The sequence below is a fragment of the Siphateles boraxobius genome, unplaced genomic scaffold, assembly GCF_051911475.1.
Source record: "Siphateles boraxobius isolate OS27281-9 unplaced genomic scaffold, OSU_SipBor_1 20, whole genome shotgun sequence".
NCBI classification, from domain to species: Eukaryota; Metazoa; Chordata; class Actinopteri; order Cypriniformes; family Leuciscidae; genus Siphateles; species Siphateles boraxobius.
This window is the reverse complement of record NW_027508811.1, coordinates 552425-575871: the sequence shown is the minus strand read 5'-3', so window position 1 is coordinate 575871 and position 23447 is coordinate 552425. Positions and strand designations below refer to the sequence as shown.

At 42.2% G+C, this 23447-nt stretch overlaps 1 long non-coding RNA gene and 1 other non-coding gene across 2 annotated transcripts; one reads left to right on the top strand and one right to left on the bottom strand.

Moving 5' to 3' along the window:
* The first annotated feature begins 8544 nt into the window (after positions 1–8544).
* LOC143744650 (uncharacterized) lies at positions 8545–14855 on the top strand. Its single transcript, XR_013205866.1, has 2 exons — positions 8545–8724; positions 14466–14855. It is a non-coding gene; the product is annotated as an uncharacterized LOC143744650 (long non-coding RNA).
* Positions 14856–18766: 3911 nt separating this feature from the next.
* Positions 18767–18860, bottom strand: trnai-uau (transfer RNA isoleucine (anticodon UAU)). The gene is made up of 2 exons: positions 18823–18860; positions 18767–18802 (listed from the first exon to the last, which is right to left on the bottom strand). It is a non-coding gene; the product is annotated as a tRNA-Ile (tRNA).
* Positions 18861–23447: the final 4587 nt, after the last annotated feature.

The following is a 23447-nucleotide window of genomic DNA, read 5'->3' as shown; positions in this document are numbered from 1 at the left end:
GACACAAACACAGAAACAAACACTGGCTCTGGCACTGGAACAGGCACTGGCTCTGGAACAGGCATTGGCTCTGCCTCCGGGTCTGGAACAGGCATTGGCTCTGCCTCCGGCTCTGGAACAGGCATTGGCTCTGCCTCCGGCTCTGGAACAGGCATTGGCTCTGCCTCCGGCTCTGGAACAGGCATTGGCTCTGCCTCCGGCTCTGGAACAGGCATTGGCTCTGCCTCCGGCTCTGGAACGGGCATTGGCTCTGCCTCCGGCTCTGGAACGGGCAATGACTCTGCCTCCGGCTCTGGAACAGCAGACATGGGCATGTCCAGGATCCGAACCAGACGCTCCAGATAGTCCAGATCCAAGAAGGCAGACGGCACTGGCTCTGCCTCCGCCTCTGGAACAGGCATTGGTTCTGCCTCCGGCTCTGGAACCGGCAATGGCTCTGCCTCCGGCTCTGGAACCGGCAATGATTCAGCCTCCGGCTCTGGAACGGGCAATGGCTCTGCCTCCGGCTCTGGAACGGCCATTGGCTCTGCCTCCGGCTCCGGCTCTGGAACAGCAGACACTGGTTCCGGCTCTGGAACAGCAGACACGGGCATGTCCAGGATCGGAGCCAGACGCTCCAGATAACCCAGGTTCAGGGAAGGCGGACGGAACGTGAACAGTCTCTCGCTGGGCAGACGTGACGTGAACAGTCTCTCGCTGGGCAGACGTGACGTGAACAGTCTCTCGCTGGGCAGACGTGACGTGAACAGTCTCTCGCTGGGCAGACGCGACATGAACAGTCTCTGCTGGGCAGACGCGACGTGAACAGTCTCTGACTTGACAGACGGGACGTGAACAGTCTCTGACTGGGCAGACGGGACGTGAACAGTCTCTGACTGGGCAGACGGGACGTGAACAGTCTCTGACTGGGCAGACGGGACGTGAATGCCATCAGCGTCTATCCCAGGTTCACGTTTAAAGTCTGTTTAGAGAGAACGGTGTCGTCTTAGTGGCCCCTAATTTAATAACAAATGATCATTTAGACGGAAGTGAATCAATCAAAACTAACTTTAGCTGGAAAAAATATTTTTCAAGAACCACTATAAAACCAAACCAATCTCTGTTACCTTAAATTATATGTTTATCTCTGTAAAGCTGCTTTGAAACAATCTACATTGTTAAAAGCGCTATATAAATGAGGATGACTTGACTTGACTTTGACTGATGTGAGGGTGAGTAAACAACGACACATTTTCATTTAACTGCATTTCTTGTTTCCATCTTTTTGCTTTCTTCCCACTTATTTTCTTGTTTTATGTCTTCCATAAGCCTTCTCTCATAGGAACTATTGTTTTTAGAGAACCATTAGATTCCCTCTGTGGATGGAGCTCTTCAATGTTTTCGAGCTGTACATATTTTTAGATTGCGTGTGTGACTGCATTTAGATTTGCTACATTCTCACACTACTCTGTTACTACTCTGATTCATCAAAACGTCTTAGAGTCTTATGCCGGGTATCTGTGTGAGAATGTGTGTTCATGAATGTTAGTATGAGCAAACTTTAAACTCATAAATCCACCCATATAAAGGAAATAGAGGAATTATTAAGCACATACATGCACACACATAAAAACATCAACCCCTGGAGTAACCTGTAATTCCCATAAATGAGGGTGTGGGTTCAAATGTTTCCAAGTTTAGATTCGGGCACCACTGCTGGCACCACTGCACAAGCTGCCTGACTCATCTAATCTAAAGCCTTTTCTCTGTAAATCACATAATAATTCTTAAGTGCCCTCTTTGGCTCTTCTATAAACAACACATTATAACATTTCAAACACAGCTGTAACATTTTATTCCAGTTGAAATCTATTGCTGCATCCACTGAAAGATTTCCTGAGGATATATATACAGCATACAATAAAAATGAAACGCAACATCTGCACGACAAAATTACTATACAGATTTCATGTTGAAATGTGTAACGTAATACAAACAGTTGATGTGATGGAACCAAATTTGCATGTCAACTGTGCAACAAAAGACACATCAATCTAAACAGACACAAAAGGGTTTCTGACTGTACTGAAGAATGTAGAAATGTAGTACTAGAGAACAAAGAAATAAAATGAATGATAGAATCTATTTTAAAGTGTAGTTCATACATTGTTTTATCTGAAGATGTAATGTATACTGATTGATAGCTTTTTATGCAGGTATATTCTGTCCTTCCGTCTAGTTTTCATTCGTGATCATGAATATCTGTTCTCATGGCTGATTCACAGTCACAAATTCCTCCATTACATAATCTCCAAACTAATTCCTAAAAAATCCTCTGAAGTGCAATACATTAGCTTTGGGTTTGACTTGATGGTTTTTAGGTAAACAAGTGCAGAAGTTACCCATATAGGTAGGAAAGAAAGATAAAAAATTATATCTCAATTGTTTATTTTAGACATAAATGAGATTAAATGGAGAACAAATCATACAAAGACCTTCTGTATTCTAGAGTTTCAAAACAGACAACAATGTCTTAAACTGTGCTCAAATTTGCCAACACAGCAAAACATCTCGGGTTATGACTATAACCCTTGTTCCCTGAGAAGGGAACGAGACACTGCGTCGAGAATCGACACTTTGGGGACGCTCCCTTAGCGTGCGCCTCTGAAGTAAGAATGAAACTAATCCAATCCTGATTGGTGTTGCGTCGTGATGTAACATGTGACGGCATAACCGGATGCATAAAAGTGACGCTGACACACACACACATCAGCTCCGCGATGAAGCAAGACGCTCTAAGGCCTCGAGGGGCGTGGCAGGACAACGCAGTGTGCCTCATGTGAAACAGGCCCAAAGGAATTATGTTGGATGCCGCTGTTATGAGGTCCAGCAGTCTTTGAAATTGCTTTACAGTGATAGCCTGGCCTAGCTTTATCCCGGACACCATGGCCAGGATGGATTCGATACGAGCGGGAGACATACTTGCCCGCATCGTAACCGAATTCTATACCACGCCCAGAAGAGTAGTCTTCTGAGCTGGGTCCAACACATTTTTCTTAGTGTTGAGCCTCAACCCCCGGTTCTGAATGTGGCCAAGGACGACAACTCGATGCCGAACTGCCATTTCTCGAGACTGGGCCAATATGAGCCAGTCGCCGATGTAATTCAGTATACGGATGCCCTGAAGCCTCAGTGGAGCCAGAGCCGCATCCATACACTTTGTGAACGTGCGGGGAGAGAGTGCTAGGCCGAACGGAAGAACCCGATATTGGTATGCTTCGCCCCCGAAAGCAACCTCAGGAACCTCCTGTGACATGGAAGGATGGAGACATGAAATAAGAGTCTTTTAGATCCATCGTGACAAACCAGTCCTCGGATCTGATATGGCTCACGATAATGGGAATAGTAAGCATTTTGAACCTGAATCTCCTCAAAGAACGATTCAAAAGCCCTAGATCTAAAATTGGCCTCAGTCTGCCATCCTTCTTTGGAACTATAAAGTACCGGCTGTAAAACTCGGACTCCCTGTCTGGTAGGGGAACACATTCTATGGCCCCTAAATTCCAGTAGAGTCTGTACCTCTTGTTCCATAACCCGAGCCTGTTCTGGAATCACTGCAGTCGGTACCACCCCAGCAAACTAGGGAGGTTGGGCACCGAACTGCAATCTGTACCCATAGAGATATATTCGGAAGGCGTTGCCATTCTTCTACAAAATCTACTAAGGGAACCAGCCCCTCGAGACTGGCCTCGGGTGTTTTCCGAGCACTATTCTCGACTTCCTGAAGCGGAGGACCGGCAGGATAAAAGTTGATACAGATTTTGTGACCATAGTCGGTGCCCTGTTGCAAGCTTTTGGGGCGAACGCCACGGAGTGCGTTCGCTGGAAATCGATGTGGCCCGAAGCGTCAAAGACGGCGTGACAACATCTTCTACCCTGGGGCACCTGCTGCTAGAACAACCTCGATTGTTCCACAGCGGGGGGGGGCGGGGGGCGGGGGGGGGGGGGGATGCGGGGGGGCAGCCCTCAGAGGTCCTACAATTAGGACCTCTTCGCCTGAAGGACGGCCCTCAGGTCACCCTTCTGGCTGGAGGACTTCGGTTGAGAGTGGTTCCTCTGTTTGCCAAACTCCCGCAGGAGGGCCTCTAGAGGCAACGCTCTCTTTTTTTTCTTCTTTTTGCTTCCTGAAACCTGTCAACGACTGTAGTGACAGCGTTGGAAAACAGGCCAGAAGGAGATAGCGGAGCAGCCAACAGGAAATATTTGCCTCACTTAGATCTTTAAGAAGATCGGCCTGGTACGCCTGCAAAATCGTCCTAGAGTGCAGGCACGCACCAGCCTGACCTTTTCTTTTCTAAATATTTTACCAAAGGAACTAGGCTCTCGAGCCTGGCTTCGGGTATTAATCGGGATTCGTTCTCGACCCCCTGAAGCGGGTTACCGGAAGGGCTTTACCGAAAAAGATTCTCCCGGCTCTGAGGTTGTGAACGGTGCTGCAGGAATCTCTCGTCTAGTTCATTTTGACGGGGATCATCCTGCTTATTTTGTGGCCAGCTCATATATTTTATATATATAAATATATTTATTTATATATTTATTTAGTCTGGCCACCGCACGCATCGCAACCTCCACGAGCTCTACATAAGCAGAAACATAAGCCGGCGAGTGTGACTCATGTTGCTCGTTCCCGATGCTGAGCACATCTACTTCCTTATAAACAGATAGCTCATCACTGGGCACTCGTCACGGGCAGAAGAAGCCGCATCGCGGGCTTCTGCGTCGTGAACGAGTGTCATAGAATCAGCGGATGATGAGAGAAAAGGTGCCTCAGCAGTCTCGTTCTCATCCGCGAGATCCTTCTGCGATCTCCACGATCTAAGCCGTCGCGCCGCCTCAATGGACCCGGGACCCGAACCGCGGGGATCGTGAGCCTGGCCATCATCAGGAAATAATATAGCCAAGCGGGAGCGCAGCACTCTAATAGGAAGTGCTTCACAGTGTGCACAGGCAGCCCTCTCGAGAGCTGACAGTACGTGCTGCGCCCCTAAACAATACACACACACACAGCTGATGCGTGTCCCCACCCGTGGCATATATATTATCTTGGGAAGGGGTGCACACACTTAGTGTATTGTTCACTCGCCATAATACAGAGCTTTGCACAGACAAACAACACCAAATAAGACAGACAGTTTCACAGAGAGCGCTTGCTGAAGAGCTAAAGCTGATGTGTGTGTGTGTCAGCGTCACTTTTATGCATCCGGTTATGCCGTCACATGTTACATCACGACGCAACACCAATCAGGATTGGATTAGTTTCATTCTTACTTCAGAGGCGCACGCTAAGGGAGCGTCCCCAAAGTGTCGATTCTCGACGCAGTGTTGAGTTCCCTCGAAAGGGAACCTGCAAAGTCTTGAAATAATTGAACTTGAAATTTGAACAAATATTTGCAATATGAAATAATAGGGCCCAACGTTGTCCCTTGTGGTGGAAAAAGCATACTTAAAAAAAAAAAGATTAAATATTATGGAAATAATAGTATACTTCAAAAGAATATACTTAAGTGCAAACTGCTAAATTAATATTTTTTGACATTAAACTGCATGTTAAAGGGTTAGTTCACCCAAAAATGAAAATTCTGTCAGTATTTACTCACCCTCATGTTGTTCCAACCCCGTAAGACCTTCGTTCATCTTCGGAACACGAAATTCAGATTTTTTTTATGAAATCTGAGAGCTGGATCACTCCTCCATACTCCTCCATAGGCTTCTTCAGGGATTGAACTTGCCGGCCTCGAAAAGTTATTAAAGACATCGTTATATTAGTCCAAGTGACTAGAGTGGCTCAATCTTAAGTTTATCAAATGACGAGAACACTTTTTGTGTGCAAAAAACCCCAAAAATAACGACTTTATTTCAACTATTCATTTCCTTCTCTCTGGGCCTCGAGTCAGGTTACTAGTTTAACAGCGTACGCTTCTGTTGTTGTACATCACACGCATCACACACATGACCAGCGTCGGCCAATAGTGAGCCTACGTGTGAAGCTCTACGCAATTACACTAGTTTAACTGACTAGAGGCCCAAAGAGAATCGACAGCCTTCGACATCGACAGCCATGACGTCACTACTAGTACGACCAGGATATGTAAAAGGGCACCTAGAGAACATGTCATCCATTTCTTCGTATGAAGGGACTGATAGGCAGCCTGGCAGCATGGCGATGAGACGCAGTGTCTCGTTTCCTGTTCTCAGTGAACAAGGGTTACAGTCGTCAAGTCAAGTCACCTGTATTTATATAGCGCTTTTTACAATAAAGATTGATTCAAAGCAGCTTTACAGAGATAACAGGAAAATAATGTTGTAATAGTATTGTTAAATACAAAATTAAAAGTCCCCAACTAAATAAGGCAAAAGCCAATGGCGACAAAGGCGAAGAAAGGCGTAAAGGCAACATTGGCAAGGAACCAAAACTCCATCAGGTGAGAGAATGGAGAAAAAAACCTTGGGAGAATGCAGGCTCAGTCAGGGGGCCAGTCCTCCTTTGGCCAACGAGCGAACGGTGTATGATTATGATTCAGGCAGCATTATAGATCAGAAGTCAGATGGGATCAGAACTTTCACTATATTTATCCAGTTCCATCTGGTTGGGGTCGGAGTCATCATGCCGGTATGGATACGAGTTTGTTGAGGTGTCCATGAGGCCTTCACAGGGTTGTTGAGGCTGGCACTCTAGGGATGCGTTGTCGTCGTGACCATGCAATGTTCCTTCATTAGATCTGGATATGGCCTGGATCCAGCGGTTTGCGGTAAACCTTGGGATAAACAGAGAGACTAATATTAGCGTAGGCGCCATCCTTCTTATGATGTACAAAGTACATCAGGATTTATGGGAGGTGTTCCCGGTTCCGGCTGATCTAAACTATGCAGCCTAACATTGAATTATAAAAGTCTATAATGTGTTATGTGTATGCTAAGCCAAAGAGATCTGTTTTTAGTCTGGATTTGAACTGACAGACTGTGTCTGCTTCCCGGACCATGTTAGGAAGATTGTTCCAAAGTTTTGGTGCTAAATGGGAAAAGGATCTACCGCCAGCAGTCGATTTTGATATTCTAGGTATTATCAAGTGGCCAGAATTTTGGGATTGCAATAGACGTGAAGGACTATAATGCGTTGAGAGCTCGCTCAAGTACAGGGGAGCTAAACCATTTAGTGCTTTGTAAGTAATCAGCAATATTTTAAAATGTCTACGATGTTTAATAGGGAGGCAATGCAGTAATGACAGAACCGGGCTAATATGGTCATACTTCCTGGTTCTGGTAAGAACTCTAGCGGCTGCATTTTGGACCAGCTGTAGTTTATGTATTAAACGTGCAGGGCAACTACCCAGTAGAGAATTACAATAATCTAGCCTTGATGTCATTAACGCATGAACCAATTGTTCTGCATTTTTCATTGAGAGCATATGGCGTAATTTAGATGTATTTTTAAGATGAAAAAATGCAGTTTTACAGATACTAGACACGTGACTTTTAAATGAAAGATTGGTATCAAAGAACACACCCAGGTTTCTAACGGACAACGAAGACTTGACAGAGCAGCCATCAAGTGTTAGACAGTATTCTAGGTTATTACGTGAGGAAGTTATTTGTCCAATAATTAGAATCTCTGTTTTGTTTTGTTTTTCAGAATTAAGTAATAGGAAATTACTAGTCATCCAGTTTTTTATATCAGCTATGCATTCCGTTAATTTTGTGGATTGGTAAGTTTCGTCAGGGCGTGAAGAAATATAGAGCTGAATATCATCAGCATAACATTGAAAAATAATGCCATGCTTCCTAATGATATCTCCTAAGGGTAGCATGTACAGCAGAGTCCTAGTACTATGCCTTTTGGTACACCATACTGAACTTTTGACCGATAACACATCTCTTTTACAAACTGATAATGGTCAGGTAAGTATGATTTAAACCATGCAAGTGCAATTCCACTAATGCCAACATAATATTCGAGTCTATTTAAAATAATGTGGTTGATAGTGTCAAATGCAGCACTAAGATCGAGTAGCACTAATAGAAAGATACAACCACGATCGGATGATAAGAGCAAATCATTTGTGACTCTAATGAGAGCTGTCTCAGTACTATAATACGGTCTAAATCCTGATTGAAAATTCTCACAGATACCATTTCTTTCTAAAAAGGAACATAGTTGTGAAGATACTGCCTTTTCTAGTATCTTTGACAGAAAAGGTAGATTCGAGATCGACCTGTAATTGACTAATTCTGTTGGAACAAGTAAAAAAAGTTCATAAAGTCATTACTGCTGTGCTGTTTGGAAACATCTGAGCTTGAAGCTTTATTGTTCGTTAGTTTAGCCACGGTTTCAAATAAATACTTAGGGTTTTGTTTATTTTCTTCTAATAGGGTTGAAAAATAAGCAGTTCTAGCAGTTTTTAAGGCCTCTCTGTATGCAATTGTAGTGTGTGGGTGACTTAGATGTCACCCATTGGTTATGTCAAATTAGGTAGTGCTTATTTAAATGGGCTGCGTCGTTTTGTCATTCTGTCTCGACGTGCTGCAGGGAAAAGGTATGTGTAAGTGTTTGCGTTCGATCTGTTTTCTTATGATATGACTATTAATATTCTCTGTTGGCGCTGGTATAGACTGGGAGGTAGCATGCTAATCAGTTGGACCACTTAATACAGGAGCGGATAGGTTGGGGTTGGCTGGTTGTTTGTTCAGGTGAGTGGCGTTCATATGGGCTTAATGTTGGTGTACGTGCGCTTATAGTGTGTATCATTGCAGCGTTCTGTGGCGTTGGTAGTTCACCTATGTAAACAAAATTGTCATCCTTGGTATGTATTGAGCATTTCTTCTACTTGGATTGATTTGACCATGCTCTGACTCTTGATATCTTTGTGTTGGATAGGTTCAAGTACACCTGGCTGCAGCCTGCAGATCGGTGCGGGGGCTACACGTGCAGCCCCGCCCATAACGCGACTCATTGGTTAGTGGCAAAGTGATGACGTCGATCGAGGCGGGGCCGCACCAACGCTTCTCTGGTTAGTAGTGGCACAGTAATGACGTCCATAGACATCATATAGATAGACGCCCTATCGATCGCTACTGCCTATTGGCGCGGACGAGCCGTGGGGCTGCCATCTTAAACCGGTCACCCGCTCCACTCAGTGTAATCTGTTTGGCAGGTGCAATGAGCTGCCAGCGTATTTAATTAATCATATCTCACTGGATACCGAACTGATTTTCACGCGGGTTTTTTTGCTGCAAATGTCATACACATAGCTACGATACAGGACACATTGAATATTTTACTCACAAAATACAAACAATAGTACGATAATGTTAAATGTTAAATCTTACTTGTGAAAAGTAATCCCCGAGTGATGGTCCGCCGATTTGAGCAGGAATATGCTGCACAGTGCTCTGGCATCTACTGCTGCTATGCAACGCAAATAGGAGTATGACCGGTTTAAGATGGCGACCGCATTTCTTGCGCCACAGCGGGCAATAGGGCATCTAGTCTCTATATGATGTCTATGATGACGTCGACGCCACGGTAAACAGGAAATGTGTTTGAAAACAATGCAGTCTTTAAAACCTTTCTTTTATTGTCTATGTTTAAAACTCATGCGCTATATCGCGCTGATACCACATGCATCGTATTTGCGTTAAGTGGTACAGTAATGACGTTGACGTGTCTTCAAAACGCATGCGCAAATTTGAAATACTTTAATAAAATGATAAAGTATTAAAAAAACTCTAAAGTAATAATGAAAGCAGCAAAAAGGAGTAGAGCGCATATCCATAGTTTTAACTATGTCTGATCTAAGGTAAACTTATAAGGAATTACAGAGAATATTGTAGTATTTTAAAAGTTTTTCACATTCTGTTGCACGTCACTGTACAAAATTACTGTAAACATTAATGGCACCTTATATATTTCTAATTTTAATCATTCCTCTGTAATAGTTCTTGTTTATTTTTGTGCATTATATAGGTAATTATAAAACATTTATGCCAATAAAGTAGTTTGAAGTTAAACCAACTACATAAAGTACATTGTCAATCTCTTTATCCCATAGTATGCATGCCAACTCAAAAAACCAAACTCATACCAGTGATAACTTTTATTTCAAAACAAGAATAATTGTGTAAAGAGATATGCACACATACAGATAATCACGTACACTCACACACGTACACTCACACATGTACACACACGTACACTCACACACACGTACGTACACTCACACACGTACGTACACTCACACACGTACGTACACTCACACACAATCTACTCAGCCTGAAATTCCCCTCCATCATTGAAAAAACAATCAGCCGAGCAATAGCCCTCAACCTCCTTCTCGGAAACACTCACACACGTACGTACACTCACACGTAGACACACTCACACGTAGACTCACACACACGTACACTCAAACACACACATACACACACGCGTACACTCGCACACGCGTACACTCGCACACTCGCACACGCGTACACACACACACACGCGTACACACACACACGCGTACACACACTCACGCGTACACTCGCACGCGCGTACACTCGCACACGCGTACACTCGCACAGAATCTACTCAGCCTGAAATTCCCCTCCATCATTGAAAAAACAATCAGCCGAGCAATAGCCCTCAACCTCCTTCTCGGAAACACTCACACACGTACGTACACTCACACGTAGACACACTCACACGTAGACTCACACACACGTACACTCAAACACACACATACACACACGCGTACACTCGCACACGCGTGCACTCGCACACGCGTACACTCGCGTACACACACACACACGCGTACACACACACACACGTACACACACTCACGCGTACAGTCGCACGCGCGTACACTCGCACACGCGTACACTCGCACAGAATCTACTCAGCCTGAAATTCCTCTCCATCATTGAAAAAACAATCAACCGATCAATAGCCCTAAACCTCCTTCTGGGAAACACTCACACACGTACGTACACTCCACGTAGACACACTCACACATAGACACACTCACACGTACACTCAAACACACACACTCACACACGCGTACACTCGCACACGCGTACACTCACACACACACGTACACACACACGTATGTACACTCACACACACACGTATGTACACTCACACACGTACACTCAGCAATCGAACAAATTGATCGATTGCTGATCCTGATCGATTGCTTCTGTCTGCCTAGCTGCCTGCTGGGTTTTGTTTTCTTCGAGGCTGTAAGCTCCGTCTAAGCCTCGTATTAGCTTTGAAACATTTCTTTCTGTTTTGAGCCATCATTTACTAACATTTCTAGTTGTTTATACTACTAAATACAGCTTAGACAACATCTCAGATTAACCTGACATCACAAGCTTCTGTTAATGTTAGCACAACACGCTAGTAACTCGCTAGCCTGTTGACACGCCACCCGTGCGCTCAGTTATTTATTTATTTTTCTGCCACGCGCCCGCACCTCTGAGTTCATAAAAAGCCCAGCTTAGTAAGAATCAGTCAACAAACACGGTGAGTAATGTCTTGTCCTGTTATTGTCACCTGCACTTCATGTTACATGTTTAGCATAGCCTCCCCCGTCGGCAATATAGGGTTTATATGTGATAAATGCAAGGAGACAGTCAGGCTGACGGAGAAGATTTCAGAATTAGAAACACGCATCCAAACTTTAATTGAGGATAGTAAGTGTGCTAGAGCTTTAGATACTATTTTGGATGCGCCTAGCATAGTGAACTCTTTACATGAATCAGTTCCAGCTGAAATATTGCCTGTGCAGCAAAGCAAATGGGTGACGGTGAGGGATCGCTCTAGTCGCGGATCAAAAAAACACTCTTCCGTTCCGATTACCATAACAAATCGATTTGCCCCGCTCAGTTAAACACCCACTGAGAATTCTGTTGATTGTGCTCTGGTAATTGGTGATTCGATCACACGGAACGTGAAAATAGGGACACCAGCCAACATAGTCACATGTTTGCCGGGAGCCAAAGCGCCTGACATCAAAGCAAATTTAAAAGTGCTGGCTAATGCTAATCATAAATTCTCTAAGATTGTTATTCACGTCGGCACTAATGATGTTCGACTACGCCAGTCGGAGATCACCAAAATTAATATTAAAGAGGTGTTTGAACTCGCAAGTACGATGTCAGGCACTGTAATTTGCTCTGGCCCCCTTCCTGTTCGAATGAGTGATGAGATAGTTAGCAGATTGTCATCACTCAATGGCTGGCTGTCTAAGTGGTGTCCGCAAAATAATATAGAATTCATAGACAATTGGAAAAGTTTTTGGGGCAAACCTGACCTGTTGAAAAGAGATGGTATTCATCCCTCCTGGGATGGTGCTGCTCTTCTCTCTAGTAATTTGGCTCATAGCCTTAGAGACAAAACATGACAATCTGGGGCTCAGGTCAGGAAGCAGACAAACTGGCTAAACCGACCGTCTGCTAGCGGCCTCGCGTCACCAAGGTCAGATAAATCCCATCACATAGAGCCTCTTTCACCTAGATATCATCATATATAGAGACTGTCTGTTCCCAGAATTTGGAAATCCAAAAAACTTCCAAACCGATCTAAGGTTAAAAATGTAATTGATATTCAACAAATAAAAAATAGATATAATACAGATGAACAAACGATAAAGCTTGGGTTGCTGAATATCCGATCCCTTACTTCAAAAGCACTCATAGTTAATGATTTCAGATTATAACCTAGATGTGCTGTATATGACAGAAACCTGGATAAAACCAAACGATTAAACTACTTTAAATGAGTCCACCCCCCATGATTACTATCTTAGTTAATATTAACTTCAACATTTACTAATACATTATTAAAATCAAAGGTTGTATTGGTTAACATTAGTTAATGCACTGTGAACTAACATGAACGAACAATGAACAGCTGTATTTTGTAACAAATGTATTCCTCATCGTTAGTTCATATTAGTTAATGCATTAAATAATGTTAACTAATGAACCTTACTGTAAAGTGTTACCACAAAAATAATATAAAGTAAAATAGCAAAAGTGGTAACCAGGGCATATAAATGGGGATCACAATGCCAAGGATTTGCAAAGAGAAGGAAGTATAGAGTATCAGAATTAGCATAAAATGTTTTATTATTTTATTACTCTAGTGCAGGGGTGTCCAAAGTCGCTCCTGGAGGGCCACTGTCCTGCAGAGTTTAGCTCCAGCTTGCCTCCACACACTTGCCTCCACATACCTGCCTCCACACACCTGCCTGGAAGCTTCTAGTATGTCTAGTAAGACCTTGATTGGCTGGTTTAAGTGTGTTTAATGGGGTTGGAGCTAAACTCTACAGGACAGTTGCCCTCCAGCAGAAGGATTGGAAGGGCATATACTGTATAGCAGCATAAGTATAAGTAACAGTATGCAATATATAAAACAAGCCCTACTTTCCAAGAAGTTTTGTTGAATTTGTAATACTATTGAATGTATTTTCATGTTCAATTAAATAAATGTATACTTATTAATAACAATAATATCAAAATAGTTTACATTTAATAAATTCATTCATAGAAAAAAAGCCCTACAATATAACTTTGTATATTGTTACTATTAACTCTTAAATCCTATTTTCCTGGTTCAGTTTTGCCACTGTATTTCTTTTTAAGGGCCTTGTTTTAACACTATATCCTAATCTAAACACACACACACACACACACCTACGATGCTTTTGGGAAACGCTGCCCTAGTTATTTGTGCGATATGGTGAGTAAAGTTACACAATCTTATGTTTACATCACTTAATTTTATCATCACACTAAACGCCACTTCAGAATTAAAAAGTGTAAATAAAATTAGAGAAAAGAAGAGTAGCTTGCCTGTACTCACCATGCAGACTCAGAAATGAACAGCGGAAATGAAAACATGCTAGAATCGACGTCATGAGTTCACGTCAGTAACCAATGAGAAGAGATGTTGGCGGGTAGAGACGTGCAGCCCCGCCCCAGGTGCGGCCACACCTCGATCGACGTCATCACTTTGCCACTAAACAATGTGCAGCCCCGCCCCAGGTGCACCCCTGCCCAAATCTGCAGGCTGCAGCCAGGTGCTTCTCGATAGGTTGGGCATGATGTGCTGCAATATTTGGCAGTAGCGCGAGCGGCCCGGTCAGCACTGTTGTCTCGCTCAGATTTTAAAAATGCAATGGTGAATTGAATTGGTGTGTAGTTTCTTTGTTTGTATGTCTCACTGATTCTTAGTTTTGTTGTTATTATATGTGTCCGTGATTTTAAGTTGATTTACTGAATATTTTGCCCTATTGTGTGTGTGTTAGTGACTAAAATGAGTTATTCTCCTGTGCTGCAGATCCATTATTGTGCTTATTATTTTCTTGTATTTACATTGCCAGTGGTGTGAAATTGTTTATTGTATTTGTATTCGTTTATTTTTTTTTTGTATTTCCATGCAGGAGCTCAGGGCCACTTACGCGGGTGTCCTGGGTCTGTGGTAGTGGTGTCTCCCGTTCACTGAGAGTGCTCTATTTCACTTGTGTGGTCTGGTGGGGTGCGAGTATTGAGTGAGTTTTTCTGTTGCTTTCCTTGTAGGCCACCTCCAGCCGGGGGTGCCCAAAGTAGATGTCCTCCAGCCCTGTATGGTCATGTTGATTAATGTGTTGTTTTGATTTATTTTTCTTTTGGTAATTTACTGTTGTTGTTATTTACATGTTCAACTTTTTGATTTATTTTTTTGTCAATTCTTGTGTGTATGTTTGGAATTGAGTATTTTGTCTAATGCTCCGTTGAGGGGTGGTTTTACAGTGCGTCTGAGGTTTGTTGGAATAAAGTCTATTTTCGTAGAACCCATGACTCTGTCCAGTTACTTGCTGATAACGAACCTGTGTGCTCTGAGTAGATAAAAGCCGGTGGCTTGTAATTCTTAGTGTGCAAGTCCCTAGGTGGCGTAGTTGACAATTAAAACTTATATCAAGAATTATTTCCGTAGATTAGGCTGACTTCCGTCTTGCCGGTAACCGTTCGGTCACACAATCATGCTCTCTTTCCATGAAATGCGAAATACCTCTAGTCTTGTTTTCTTCCAGTCGCGCTCCATTTTTCTGACTGCTCTCTTGAGGGCCTGAGTGTGCTCGTTGTACCATGGCGTTGGAATATTTTCCAATATTGGAATATTTTAAGCGCAAAGGAGCAACTGTGTCTAAAGTGCTGGAAAAGAAAGTTAAAAGTTTCTGTTAAGCTATCTGGGATGCTGAGATGATGAAACTGATCAGGAAGATTATTAATAAAGCATTATTTAGTGGCAGAAGTGTCTAACATATTTGTAACACGGAGTCGGCTTTGCAGCCTTGGTTAAATTACGTTTACACAAGACTAGATGATCTGAGATGTCATCACTCTGCTTCAGAATTTCAACAGCATCAACATTGATTCCATGTGACAATATTAGATCTAGAGTATGATTACGACAATGAGTAGGTCCTGACACGTGTTGTCTAACTCTAACAGAGTTAAGAATGTCTTTAAATGCCAATCCTAATGCATCTTTTTCATTATCTACATGTACATTAAAATCACCAACAATTAGGATTTTATCTGCAGCCAGTACTAACTCTGAAAGTCAGCAAATTATTTGATAAAGTCTGTATGGTGGCCTGTATACAGTAGCTAGCACAAATCTTAAACGTGATTTATCATTTGCACTATATATTGTTACATTAAGCACCAACACTTCAAAATAATTATATTTGAAACTAGACTTCTTAGTAATTTTGAAAATATTACTATAAATTACAGCAACACCTCCCCCTTTGCCTTTCAGACGAGGTTCATGTTTATAGCAATAATCTTGCAGGGTGCGCTCATTTAAAGTAATGTAATTGTTTGGTTTTAGCCAGGTTTCTGACATACACAGCATATCTAGGTTATAGTCTGTAATCATATCATTAACAATAAGTGCTTTTGAAGTAAGGGATCGAATATTCAGCAACTCAAACTTTATCATTTGTTCATTTGTATTATTTCTGTTTTTTTATTTGTTGAACATCAATAACATTTTTACCCTTAGATGGGTTTGGAAGTTTTTTGTATGTTCCAATTCAGGGAACAGACACAGTCTATATATGATGATATAGAGCCTCTGTGTGATGGGATTTATCTGACCTTGGTGACGTGAGACAGCTGGCAGACGTTCGGTTTAGCCAGTCTGTCTGTTTCCTGACCCGAGCCCCAGATTGTCATGTTTGAGCTCTAAGACTATGTGCCATATTACTAGAGAGAAGAGCAGCACCATCCCAGGAGGGATGAATACCATCTCTTTTCAACAGGTCAGGTCTGCCCCAAAAACTTTTCCAATTGTCTATGAATTCTATATTATTTCGCGGACACCACTTAGACAACCAGCCATTGAGTGATGACAATCTGCTAACTATCTCATCACTCGTTCGAACAGGAAGGGGGCCAGAGCAAATTACAGTGCTTATTATTTAACTCATCATACAAGTCATTCCAAAATATGATATATTCCTGTGTGTATGTATGCTTCCCACCTCATGTTAACCTAGTGTTGACTTTCTAGTTGTGTTAGTTGAACTCTGAGTGCTTATATTCAAGCATAAGAATGTATCTTTACTTTTGTATCTTCCAGACATATCTTTCTTGGTACCGAATTGAACCTCTCGGTTTGCCTAAGCTAAATATATATATAGTAGGTTATGATAAAATGTATTAGACTATGTTTACCATTTTTGGGAGTAAAAATGACGAATTCTGACACCTTCATAAACCATGTAAATTAGTCTGTCAGAAGCAGACAAAAAATGTCTCACCAGCTAAAAGTGTCATTGGTCACCTCAGCCAGAAGAGGGTGTGAGCTGAGCTTTCCTTAAAGGACGATGACGGCAACTAATCCTTGTTTGTTCTTTTTTTTGTCTTAGTCTTGTGTTTTTTCTTCATCTTTTTCTTCGAGTTTTGTTTTAGTCGTATCTCCGGCTTCTTGCTTTGTTTTAAGCTGGACTGTGACGGTATTTTCTTCTGAAAAACAAACTTTGTTGCATTAATTTCCTGTTATCTCTGTAAAGCTATTTTTAAAACAATCTGAATTATAAAAAGAGCTTTAAAAATAAATGTGACTTGACTTAACATGATTAGATTGCATCTTTTTAAGAGTAGGTGATTCAAGTCTGTTCCAGCCACTGATACTTTCTTATTAGAGTAACCTTATGAACCAGGGACAATATAATTTAAAATATTTATAATGATTTAAAAATAAATTAGTAAATAATATTCTTGTTGTATAGTCATAATACACACAGACAGTTTTACTCATTGAGAGAGGTATTTGTGAGGAAATAATTACCTAATAATTTTATTGGAGTCTTACACAGTTAGTTAGTCTAAGCCGTGCATTAATGTGCAGCTATTAATGGTGTGGCTTGATGCAGTGCAAGATATGCAGATAACTTTGTAAAAAATAAAAAATAAAGTCTTGCTGTGCCATTATAAAAAATTTATTGACCCTTAAGAAACTATCGTAATTAATGCTGTCATGTAAAATCTGCTTCAAATCTGCTTCACATGTAAAATTAAACAAATTGATAAATACAACATTGAATTAAAAATATAAAGCCTGTACAAATACTAGAAATCCTGAAACAATGGAAATAATTGGGAATAATGTAACAAACAGTACATTTCATTGATATATTATAACTGTTATGTCGTTTTGGTCATTTGGCTATTTCCTTATAAAGGTCCAGAAAGTGAGGTGTGTTATGTTCTTTTTTAATATGATGTCATGTTATGATGTTATGATGTAAACAGGGCCTAAAAGATTAGAGTTTTAATGAATTAAGTCTGACAATCTGAAATGTTAGGACATTGTCACATAATTTGCCTTTGGTTTTAAATTTAAAGCTTTCAATCCATAACAGCATTGCTGATGCATTGATTGTATGTAAATAGCAATACTTGAAATGAGTGAAAGTTCTTAATTTTCAAACTTGTCAAAGTTTTTTAGACGGTCAAAAAAATATAGACGGTCAAAACTCTGACAAGTCAAAGTGATCTGTGCTTCAATCGTAAATAAAATAAAACAGAACAGAATAAAATATTAATAAAAGTTGAAAATAAATTGTAATTGTCTTTGGGGTTTTGGTCAAATTACTGAAATATAAAGTTTAAAACAATCCACGTTTAGTAAAATGTGTGGACAGCGGATCTGTAAGATGAAATCTTATTTCAACATCCAAGAGAAAGTGAACAAGAGGGAAATAAACTACATGAACTGAAGGAGTAAGAGATCTGATAAAATTAATGAACAACACTGCCATCAGTTGACAGGCCCGTGTAAGTGCTTTATGTTAACGAGACGTATAAAAGGCCGTTTAGATGATCTTAGACTGCAACCTGCTGTTAGACTGAGGTACTACCAATTCAATTAAAATCCTGAAATCACAACACAATCTACAGTATAAAATGTATAAACATATTTCACAAATTAAAATATCAGATTAACAGGTTACACAAAAAAACATTGAAATCATTTATTTTGATTGAATTAAACAAACATAAACGGCAAATAAATACACATGCAAATAATTGACTGTTCAATCATTATTAAGTTGTTTTGTCATTAAGCAGTTTAAATTGTAAAACTGTTAACTACGTTTTCGTTTCCCAAAACGGACCTATTATTCCGCCTATAAGTACTGCTAGACAGATGAATTACAAGTTAATATTAGCTTAAATACAAAAACATTGCTCCAGGTGAGGCTCGAACTCACAACCTCGGCATTGCTCTGCAACGTACTGCTGTATAAGTACCGCGCGCTAACCGATTGCGCCACTGGAGCGTCGCTCACATTGGCTGCAAGCAGATATATGATATGATAGATATACTTATATATACATATATTGCCTAATGTTTTATGCATCACGTATTTTAACTGGCTGTGAAAGTTAGTAGAAACAGGATTCTTAAGTGTGTAGATACCGTATTAGGCTATATGGATAGTATTGTAAACAAGAGTTAAAAATTCCATCGATTTTGAGAACGTTTTATGTAGTATTAAATGCTTTCTGTTGAATGCTAGTATCGTACTATCAGAGACTAACAGCATTTTGTACTATTGCAGATGCTATAGCAAGAGAGCTAACAGCAGTGGCCTTTTCGAAGCACAATGAGAAAATAAGCTATTATTATAAGAAACCACTACAAAATGTAGGCCTAAATCAAGCTGCATTTCTTCAATTTCACAATTTGTAATAGATACTGTTTCTGCTTCATTGATAAAATCTGTCTGTTGACAAAAGGACTGCCAAACAACAGTGAATGAGTTTCTGTTAAGGTCCCAGCAGAGTTAGAAATACAAATGTCCTCACTTTGCAATACTTATATTAGGCTACATGGCCAGTAATTCAGTTCTGCAAAACTGTTGGTGAATGGTGACCTGTTGTCTGTGTTGTGTTCAGTGCACTTGCCACTTACTCTATACATAGGCAGAAAAATTCTAATGATTACAATATGACTCCCTTTATCTAGCTCACTTTCTTCTTGTGAATTGTTTCTCGCCAGTGTTTACAGTGCTGTATCTAATTAGTTATGGTTATGATTCTAAAAGCAATAATAATGTTATAATTAATGTATTAACAATATTGTATTGTTATATGTTATAAAAAGATATGTCGAAGGCCTATCAGTAGAAAATGACAAAGGCCTACATAAATTATAAAGCATTTAATCAAAACACATGCACAGCCCATCAGGTCACATTTCCACCTAATATTTTAATACAGCCTAATATGTTTACACCTTGAATAGGGGAGAGCAGGTATGGTTGCAACATGGCATTTCTCCAGTCAGAAATGAGCTAGAGAAATTATATTCATATTACACATGCTCATAGCAAAATTTGTCTGGCCCACCTCTGGGCTTCATCCTTGCTTCAATTCTGGCTGGGTCCCTGGCACTTTCCCAACACACTGAAAACTTACTCAAACAACTTCCTCTGGCCCAGATGTGGCCCACACCCTGTAAAATGACTCTTAATTATTGATTTCCCAGAAACTGGCAGTGAAACACAAATTCAACCATTTAAAAAGATTTTTATTATAAAATTAACAAATACACTTTAATATGAACATGCATTAACAATGAACAAATACACTATATTAACATTTATTAACGACAATTTTGAAACCACAAAATAACAAGTAGCCTAAATTATATTTACTGTATATGATTAAAAGAAAAACATCATTCTCTTTAACACTAAATAAATTCCTTTTGCAAATGTCAAGTCACCATTAAATATACTAGTGCAATGCCTGTGCAAAATCTGTTTTTGTGTGTTTTTAGTAAAATTTTTGGTTTGTTGTTTAGTTGCTGAATAGCCTAGTCTACTATTACACAGGAGCCTAAACTCTGAGAAAACGACAAGCGCACCAGAATAAAATATAATATTCAGAATTAAACACTGTAGCTGACTTAGAGATTCAGTTAACATCCACAAATGAATAAGCACGACGATTCATGGAACAGCGACACAGTGAACTCAGAGAAAACGCTACACTTGAGCAAACAGTTTGTGAATAGGATACTCCTCTGGAGCAACTAGGTGTTGAGTGTCTTGCTCAGGGACACATAGGTGTCTCACAGTGGATTCGAACCCGGGTTTCTCACACCAAAGGTAAGTGTCTTATCCACTGCGCCATCACCACCCCTGTACATAACTACAACTGCTTGAATCTACTCCGACGAATCTCAAACACTATTTTCGCTCAAGTGACAAGTTTTGCACGCTCTCCCTTTTGCACCATTGATCAATGTGAAATGTGGAGCAAAAGTGAGTTGTGCATCTGTAGAGGCAGTGGGCGGAGCCAACATGAATATTCATGAGTCTCCCAGGCATGTGCACGGAACGTCCTGGTTGCGTATGCAACCCACCGTTCCCTGAAGGAGGAAACGGAGGACGTAGTCGACGGTCGACTGAAATGGGATCTCGCTAGAGAGCCTATCCTCTTCGAGTACTATTGAACGAGCCAATGTAATTGGCGTGCGTGATTCACATCACACACTCCGCCCCCGCGGCGCGGGTATAAATACGGAAGTGGATGCACGCACTAGTTGCTTTTCGCTGAGGAGCCGAGAGTAACCCGGGGTCAGCGGTGGTCCAGGGGTAGTGGCAAGGGGACTACGTCCTCCGTTCCCTCCTTCAGGGAACGATGGGTTGCATACGCAACCAGGACGTTCCCTTTCAGTCGATAACGTCAGACGTAGTCGACTGAAATGAGATCACGCCACTAACGCTGCCACCTTCCAGTGCCTAAACCAAAGCCTCCTGATGCCCCCGCAAATTTAAGGCGGGGAAGGACAGGGCTTAGGCCAGGGAAGTCACTGCTGTTCCTACAGGACCACTGGGAAAGCGTTCCCCGTACATTGGAAGGAAGGGACGCTGCGGAAGCCACATCCAACCCAGAGGGAGGTAACGTGGAGAATACACATATGAACTGGGCGGAAACCGGGAATTTTAAGGGAACTCAACTGGAGTAGAAAGGCGCACGTATACAGTCCATAGGAGGGGAATGGCGCAGCAAGCTGACACTTGAACCGGGCTCACGGTGAAACTGGCTTCATGAGAAGGGAGCCAACGGGAAGCAGCGGTTCAACTAGGTGTCGTCCAGCCCCCAACTCTAGAATCTGTTTAGCAAAGCATATCGTCAACGCCCAGGCGGAGCACTTTACACTCATCATAGAGGAGCTCAACACCTAAGTGGACATGTTGCATCTCGGATTTTTACCGAAATGAAGGCAAGCACTAAGTGCAACTTTGCATGGAAACAGCCTTCCCTCTCTGCTGAGTTCCAACAGATATTTGTACAGCTGGTCTGAGGTCTATGGCTTGCATTCTGTACACGTCCAAGCGAACGGACAGAGAAGCCAGGGCTGGATCTGCCTCCTCCAGGGCAGCGCTTGCAGGCTCACCACCTGCTCCTATTACGGGAGAGGTAGGAACCTTGGGCACAATCCGAGCCGGGGTCTCCACTTGTGAGAGTTAGCCGGCCCAGACTCCAGGCACAATACGTTGACCGAAAGCGAACAAGTCCCTACCCTCTAGTAGAGACCACGCGAGCAGGAGAACTGATATAACAGAATTTTTAACTCACGGCCTGCAGTGGCTCAGGGGCGGTCTCTGCAGTGCAGTCGCACCAGGGACAAGGCCCAAGAGGATAAAGAGGGACGCAAGAATTTACAAGACCTTGCTCCTCAGGAACCTGACGATCAGAACGTGCTTCTGCACACTTCTGCAACACGATGAGCGTCGTTTAAACACCGAGGCAACATCATTTTGAGGGTGAAGGAAAACAGCCTACTCCAACCCATTTTGCAGGAAAGAGAGCACTGAAGTGATCGAAAGCTTTCAGGATCTCCTCTGGAGAGAAGACGCACTCAACGACTAGGTTCCACTTCTAAAGGCGTAAGCACGCTACCCATTTCTAGGGGGTGCTCGCAGAAGTGATGGTAACTATCACATGTCCCTGTGATAGCCACCTGAACCCTCCGCGTTCAGATGTAAGACCGCCCGGAATCTCCGGGGGAAGAACGTGGGTGCCATCATGCCCCGTCCCTGAAAGAGTTTTCAGGGGAAGTCAGGAAGGCTGTCGATGGGAACCAGGTCTAGTTGGGCCAATAAGGGGCAACTATGAAGACCTGTTCCTCTCCTGACTTGGCACGTAGGTGCAAGCGACGGGCGCAAAAAGACAGGAGCATTGCTCAACACAACATGTGAAGATCACTGGGCTTCAGGAGCATTTTCTGCTCAGCACTTGAGTGTGATAAGTTCACTGAGCTTCAGGAGCATTCCTGCTCAACACCTGAGTGTGATAAACTCACTGAGCTTCAGGAGCATTTCTGCTCAACACTTGAGTGCGAAGAACTTCACTGAGCACCAGGAGCATTTCTGCAGACTGCAGACCTGAAGACCCAACGGGCTCTGGAGCACTCGAAGGGAAGGACACTGTACTGATACTCCACCCTTACACGCAACCCACAGGATGGCCTGCGGTGCGGAAGGTAGAGATCTGTTTTTAAGCACATGTCTTTCAGGTCGGAGCTGCAGACCAATCTTGGGCCAAGATGGTCACGACCCACCACCTAGTAGCACGAAGAACGAGTTTACAACTGGCCTTCGTACCGGCTGGAGGAGCGGCTATATCAAATCCTTCGCCAGCAGGATAAGATAATCACGCACAAGTCAGGAGCACTGCTCAACACTCGGGTTGATGAATATCACTGAATTTTCAGGAGCACGTCTGCTCAACACTTAATGTGATGATTATCACTGACTTGAGGGGGGTAGCCGAGCCTGAGGTGGGGCAGCAAAGTAGAGAGAGTGGTGTTAGTGTTCTGTGCAACACTTACCTGTCTCCACTAGCGGCAG